The sequence below is a fragment of the Somniosus microcephalus genome, chromosome 7, assembly GCF_052327205.1.
Source record: "Somniosus microcephalus isolate GS21.2 chromosome 7, FLI_Smic_1.0, whole genome shotgun sequence".
NCBI classification, from domain to species: Eukaryota; Metazoa; Chordata; class Chondrichthyes; order Squaliformes; family Somniosidae; genus Somniosus; species Somniosus microcephalus.
Window position 1 is genome coordinate 163,949,284 of NC_140993.1, and position 7,908 is coordinate 163,957,191.

Genomic DNA, 7,908 nt, shown 5'->3' on the forward strand with positions numbered 1-7,908 from the left:
CAAAAGGCTAGTGAAAAGGCAGCCTTGATTAGATTTTGTTTGGGGCGTTAGAGAGACGGGTTCTTGGTCGCTGGAGTGTAACAATTCCAGAGAAGGGGAAAAAGCTGGAAAGGACTGAAATAGCTAAGTCCTTGGTGAGGTCTGGGTTCCGGCAGTAAGGAGGTATTACCTTTCAGGTAGTGATTTAGGGAGCTGCGAATGCTGATGAGTGACGACAACACATATATATAGTGCTACTGTGGCGGACCGCCACCTAAACGGGAGCAATCCACTTTTCCGTCCGTGGACAATAAATCGGGCACCTTGCCTTTAAGAAGCATGCTGCCTTTAAGGCATGACAAAGGAGCGGGCGTCGCCCTCAGTGTGTACTCAAAAGCGCAGGCGTCGACCTCATTCTGTTTTCGGGTTTAGCAGAGAGAAGAGCTGGGGCAGCCATCTCTCAAGAGAATGTAATAAAAAGCCATGTGTTCCTCAGATCAGTTCGGCCTCCCTTCGTGTTCCACGGCAGCCTCAACATTGGTGACCCCGATGCTCAGAACGTATTCCGAGCACTGCAATGGTGGACATGAACGCAGTTTCCGTGAAACTGCCGGAGTTTTGGGAAAACCAGCCCGAAGCCTGGTTCCTCCAAGCTGAGTCCCGATTCCGGCTGCAACACAGCACCACAGATGGGACGAAGTATGACTACCTCGTCGCATCACACGGTAGCTCCACAGTCATGAAGGTCTGGATAGCGCTGCAGAACTCACCAGAGGAGGGCAAGTATGCACATCTTAAGGCCGCGCTCCTTAAAAAATTTACGACCTCGACATACCAGCGAAACTGCCGCCTCCTCGACCTTCCAGGCCTCGGTGACACCTCACCGTCAGACCTCCTCTCCCACATGCTCTCACTCACCGACGAGAGCCCACCCGGGTCCCTCTTCCGCACGCTGTTCATCCGCCAGCTACCTCCCAGCATCCGCCCAGCGATCGTGGCGTCCGGCCTCACGGACCTAGAAGCCCTGGCCGATGAGGCCGACAAGCTGCTGTCCGCTCACTCCAGCCGCGACGTCGCTCCGGACCTGGCAGCCACAGCCTGGGCGCGCCCCTCACCGGCCACCACGCGGCCACAAGGCCCAGCCATGGGGCCCACGGGGCCGTCGCGCCCCACAAACCCGGGCAACTGTTACTACCACGCACGGTTCGGCGCCAGGGCACAATGGTGCACACCTCCCTGCTCCTTCAAGTCCGCCCCCGTACCAGCCCCCGCGATGGCCGTGGGCCACGCGGGCTCCCTGCTGTACGTCACGGATGACAAAACCGGCCGCCGGTTCCTGTGCGACACTGGAGCTCAGCACAGCATCATCCCGGCCTCCGCCCTCGACATCCAAAAGGGTGAACGAAGACAGGCGCTGGCTGCTGCTAACGGCTCGGACATCCGGACGTACGGCACCCGCACAGTCACCCTTGACCTCGTTGTTCACCGCTACCGATGGGAGTTCATCACTGCCAAGGTACTCTCCCGTCTCATCGGCGCAGATTTCCTGTGCGCCCACGGCCTACTGGTAGACATCCCTCGACACCGCCTCGTGGACATGAACACCATGTCCCCCATCCTGGGCGCCATGGCCCCCCGTCAACCCGCCGACATGGCGTCACAGTGCCACGCCCGGGCCACGGATGACTACTCGGCACTCCTGGCCGAATTCCCGGCCCTCACCAACCCGGCCTTCTCCGCGGAGGTCGCCAAACATGGGGTGGAACACTTCATCCCCACCACAGGCCCCCCAGTGTATGCCCACGCCCGCAGGCTGGACCCGGCCAAACTGGAGATCGCGCGGACCGAGTTTGCCACTATGGAACAGCTCGGCACCATCCGCCGCTCCAACAGTCCCTGGGCCTCCCCACTCCACATCGCCCCCAAACCAGGCGGGGGTTGGCGCCCCTGCGGGGATTACCGCCGCCTCAACGACGCCACCACCCCTGATCGGTACCCCATGCCGCACATTCAGGACTTCTCGGCTAGACTGGCGGCCGCTCGGTCTTTTCCAAAGTCGACCTGGTGCGCGGCTACCACCAAGTCCCCGTCCACTCCGCGGACGTCCCCAAGACGGCCGTAATCACCCCCTTCGGGCTTTTCGAGTTCCTGCGGATACCCTTCGGCCTCAAAAACGCGGCCCAGGCATTCCAACGGCTCATGGACTCGGTCCTTCGGGACCTGAAGTTCCTGTTCGTCTACCTGGATGACATCCTGGTAGCCAGTTCCTCCAAGCAGGAACACCTTGAACACCTTCGCATCCTGTTCGGGCGCCTCAGCGACCACGGGCTCATCCTCAGCCCAGCCAAGTGCCAGTTCGGCCTGGACAAGATCGACTTCCTCGGCCACCACATCACCCATGCTGGGGCCATTCCCCTGCCCACCAAGGTGCAGGCCGTCCAGCAATTTCCCCGCCCCACCACCATCAAAGGACTCCAGGAGTTCCTCGGGATGGTGAATTTCTACAACCGCTTCATCCCCAAAGCGGCGTCCCTCATGAGGCCCCTGTATGAAGCCCTCCAGGGCAGGAGCGGCAAGATGGCGGTCGAATGGACGGCAGACGTATCAGCCACCTTCAACTCCACCAAGACCGCGCTCGCCGACGCCACCCCGCTCGCGCACCCACGGCCCAATGCCAGAGTAGCACTCACCACGGACGCCTCTGACCACACAGTCGGCGCCGTGTACGAGCAGTGGGTCGATGGTGCCTGGCAACCACTTGCCTTCTTCAGCCGCCAACTACGCCCCCCAGAGGTCAAGTACAGCACCTTCGACCGCGAGCTCCTCGCGCTGTACCTGGCGGTCCGCCATTTTCGGTTTTTGCTGGAGGGCCACCCCTTCACTGCGTTTGTCGACCACAAACCCCTGACATTCACAATGGCAAAGACAACCGACCCCTGGTCTGCCAGGCAGCAGCACCAGCTCGCGGCAGTGTCCGAGTTCACCTCGGACATCCAACACGTCTCCGGCCGAGACAACGTGGTAGCCGACTGCCTCTCCCACCCCGCCATCCACGCCGCACACCTGGCAGTCGACTACGCTCAACTCGCAGCAGACCAGCTCACGGACCCTGATCTGCTCTCCGCACCTACCAACCTACCAGGGCTACGCCTGGCCGACGTCGCCTGCGGCCCAACCGCAGTCACGGTCAAGTGCGACATATCCCTATCTCAACCTCGGCCCGGCATCCCAGCGTCCTGGCGCCGCCGGGCATTTGAGATTCTCCACAACCTCTCCCATCCCGGCGCCCGCGCATCCATCAAATTGGTAGCCAACCGCTTTGTGTGGCGCGGCCTTCGCAAGGATGTGCGTACTTGGGCCAACTCCTGCCTAGCCTGCCAACGGGCCAAGGTGCAGCCACACACGAAAGCAACCCTCGAGGAGTTCACCGTCCCTTCACGTAGATTCGACCACATCCACGTGGTCATCGTTGGGCCCCTGCCGCCGTCGCAAGGCCACACGCACTTGCTGATGATCGTCAACCGCACCACGCGCTGGCCCGAGGCAATTCCACTGATCTCTACCACCACCGCCGACATCGCCAGAGCCTTCGTCAGCACCTGGGTCGCACGGTTCGGCGTCCCCTCCGACATGACGTTGGACAGAGGTCCGCAATTTACCTCTGAACCGCCATCGCACGCAATCTCGGGGTGACCATTCACCGCACCACAGCGTACCACCCCCAAGCCAACGGACTGTGTGAGCGGTTCCACAGATCCTTGAAGGCATCTCTTCGAGCCAGCCTCCAGGACGGCACCTGGACCGACGGACTCCCGTGGGTCCTCCTCGGCCTGCGCTCCGCGGTTAAAGAAGACCTCCACGCATCGGCAGCAGAGCTCGTGTACGGCCAGCCGCTGCGAGTACCCGGCGAGTTCCTGCCCACCGCCACGACACCCTGGTCAGCCGACCAGCAACGCCACGACTTCGCCTCACCGGCACTACAGTTTGCCCCGGTGCCCATTGCCCGGCACGGCGAATCCACCTCACACGTCCCGCTAAGCCTGCACCAGGCACGGTTCGTTTTCGTCCGGCACGACGCCCACCGCGGACCCCTTCAACCCCCGTACGACGGGCCCTACAAAGTGCTACAGGCTGGGGACAAATTTTTCACCCTACAAGTGGGCGACAGGACTGAAAAAGTGTTGGTGGACCGACTCAAGCCAGCACACTCGGAGCCCGGTGAGCAGGTCCCAATAGCTCGTCCACCGCCACGCGGCCAACCTGCCCTCAAGCCAGTACACCCGGCTGCTCCACGCCCGGCCATTCCACGTCCACCGGTGTCCTACAAGAGCCGCTCCGGCCGGCCCATCAGACAGCCGCACCGTCTCGTCCACACCTCCCAAGTGGATTCTGGGGGGAGCTGTGTGACGGACCGCCACCTAAACGGGCGCAATCCACTTTTCCGTCCGTGGACAATAAATCGGGCACCTTGCCTTTAAGAAGCATGCTGCCTTTAAGGCATGACAAAGGAGCGGGCATCGCCCTCAGTGTGTACTCAAAAGCGCAGGCGTCGACCTCATTCTGTTTTCGGGTTTAGCAGAGAGAAGAGCTGGGGCAGCCATCTCTCAAGAGAATGTAATAAAAAGCCATGTGTTCCTCAGATCGGTTCGGCCTCCCTTCGTGTTCCGCGGCAGCCTCAACACTACCACGTTATACCAACCTTTGCACGAACGCGCCCACTATAGGCAGTGGGGACTGTATCAGGTTATTTTCATATTTTTTTTATACACTGAATTCCAATTCTCAAACTGCTAGTGAGATTTGAACTCCCATTCTCCAGATTAGTGATCTAGTCCTCTGGGTTATTAGTCCTCTGGGTTATTAGTCCAGTAACGTAACCACTACATTACCCCATATAAAAGCAAGTTCGTTCTTAAAAATAAGTTATGCCCACTCGAGTACCGCTGTGCATTTAGTAAAGACGTACATTTCCTGGCTTACACTTCTTGGGTACCATGTCCGTCCTTCGCATCAATTTCTAAGCAACCCAGAATGCACTTTTAATTTACACAATCTGAGCTTCTCCCTGGAGTGAGAAAAGCTGTGCTGCTGGGTTGGATGGATGGGATTATTGGAACTTTAGAAAGAAAATTAAAATAGCTTCAAGAATTTTTTTAACAACAGAAAATATAAATAAGGAGGCTGGAGATAAAACTGTGAACAAGATAAGGGGTGACAGTTACAAAAGAGCTGGACTTCAGCTGAGTGGAAATCCAAGTCAGTTTGGAAAGCAAGGAAAAGTAGTAATTGAAACCGGATATAGGCTACTAGTGAAAACAAGGAAACTGAAATGGTCTTGCAATGGAACTGCCGCAGCATCCACATGGTTAGTTTCGTTTTCATTCCACCCGACAAGTTTGGGAAGTGACTTATCTACACTGGATTTTACAGCAACTAAAAGTCTGAAAAGAACAAACTGATTTCTCAACATGGAGAGATGGCACTGTTGAATGTGAGCAACGACAGCAACTTTAGAGGGTCCTATTTTATTGCTGCATCGCATTCCATGTTATGAGCAGCAAAATATCAAGGAACAGCTGAGGAACCAGAAATTATTGAAACAAAGCACACAATACATAAGGTAAATAGAATTAACTGAAAAGAAACTACACTTTGTAAGGTTCTGGGGCCGTCATGCGTTTAAACAAACTTAGTGAATCAGTAATAACAACAGAAAATGCTGGAAAAACTCAGCAAGTCAGGCAACATCCGTGGAGAGAAATTTGAGTTGACGTTTTGGGTCGAACCCTTCTTCAAAACTGGAAAGAAAAGAAACTAGATCGAAGGCAGGGCTGCGATCGGACAAAAGAATAAAAGAAACAAAAGAAGTAAAAGAGATTAGAAGCTATACGAGATGGTAATAGGCTGAGATTAGGTGTAAAGTGTACTGGCAGGGCAAAAGATAGCTGCCAGGTGTGAGAGAGAAACAAAAGGAAAAGGGGGGGGGGGGGGGGAAAGGAGTGGAACAATTACAAGAGAAAATGAAATGGGGGCCGAGCTTATGATCTGAAATTGTTGAACTCGATATTGAGTCCGGAAGGCTGCAGACTGCCTAATCGGAAGATGAGGTGCTGTTCCTCGAGTTTACGTTGAGCTTCCGTGGAACAATACAAGAGGCCAAGGACGGTGAGGTCCGAGTGGGAATGGAGCGGTGAATTAAAATGACAGGCGACCGGAAGCTCAGGGTTACCCTTACGGACTGAACGGAGGTGTTCCGCAAAGCGATCACCCAATCTGCGTTTGATCTCCCCAATGTAGAGGAGACCGCATCGTGAGCAGCGAATACAGTATAGTGAATCAGTGCTTTGACTTTCTCTACAACACAAATATCACCCTTCTTTCACGCTGTTGCTACTAACATGCAAGCTATTTCAAACACAATGCAGTAAATAACACTCAGAAATCCATGGCAATGTCAGTGAATTTCTATGAAAACTTGTATTGAGAAAAGATCATTGGGCCCATCAAGCCTGTTTCTTCCATAACTGCTGCAAGACAACCTCAATTGTTGACTCTCTGTCCTCTCCACATTCTTGAAGGCAAAAGTCTTAATTTCCTTTGACCCGTTTCCTTTTTAAAAGTGGTAGGACTGCTGGAGTTTGGCAGCACAGAGGATTTTTTGTAGGGGGAAACCAGAGGGTTGGCAGAAGGGAGCAAGGATGGGATGTGGCAGTTGGCTCATTGGAAAGGTCTCAAGTCTATCAGCAGGAAGAGGAAAGGGAAGAGCATGGGCTTGGTAACACTGGGTAGGACCAGCACTGGTTTGCAGCTTTCAGAGCTCTCAACAAGCATTAAAATCTGTATTTTACTTCTGGGGCCATCCTAAGTGTGTGTGTCTCTCTCTAGACAGAACAGACAATGAGAGGCATTTTGGGTGTGTACCATTTATCAGGACTGAAGACTGTTCTGATGAAAGAGGCACACCTGAAATGTCATTTTTTAAATATACAGATGTGGAGTGACCTGCTGTGTATTTCCAGCATTTACAGTTTTTCTTTTACTTCTAACCATCAAAACACAGGAGATAATTAGAAGCTTTGTTTGCTTTCAAAATTTAATTAGTTTTAAAAATTGAAATGAGGTTGAGGAAAAATATGGCTTAGTCATCCAGCCCTTCTATTTGGATTCATCTCCAGGGAATGGGACTTTTGCACACCACAATCACGCACCCCGACCCAGCTGACTTTCTGGCTCTACCAGGAAGCCCGGTCATAAAAAGTGCAGAGTTGTGCCTTGGCAGGCCTGCTGCAGTTTGGCCAGGCCATGTGAGCACTTGCACAGGCAGCGGCAGAATTTATTTCCTTCCCTTTCCACCAACCACTAAATGCTGGATACATGGGCCAAACAAGACAGCCTTTACATCCAACAATCAGTGCATGTATTTCCCTCATTTGCACACTGTTTACATCCCCCTCCCCCTGTGAATGGACGTATTCTGCACGGACAGAACTGACCCTGTAAAAGAGGATGGGTCGGGAGGGGGTGGCGCGTAATAGAAGGTACACACAGGCAGGAACACTAGAATACAACCTCCAATCTGTGTGTTTCGCTCTCTGTCTCATAATGTTAGTAATTTGAATACTATATTTCCTATCTATTAACAAAACACAGGTGATAATTAGAAGCTTTGCTTGATATAAACGTAACCTTTAGAAAAATTCAAATTAGGAAGAGGAAATATTGTTTTTCAGCTGAATATGTTTTGAAGTTTATAAAGTATCTATCACATCAGTACTAATTTAATCACTGCAATGTTGTCATTTTCTTACACACATACACGTATATCTTAACCCAAATACAAACTACCTGAATAAACAGAGAAGCATTATCACTTATTTATCGAAATGCTAGATGCATCCCGCAAAATTGAGCATACAAGTTGCAGGACTT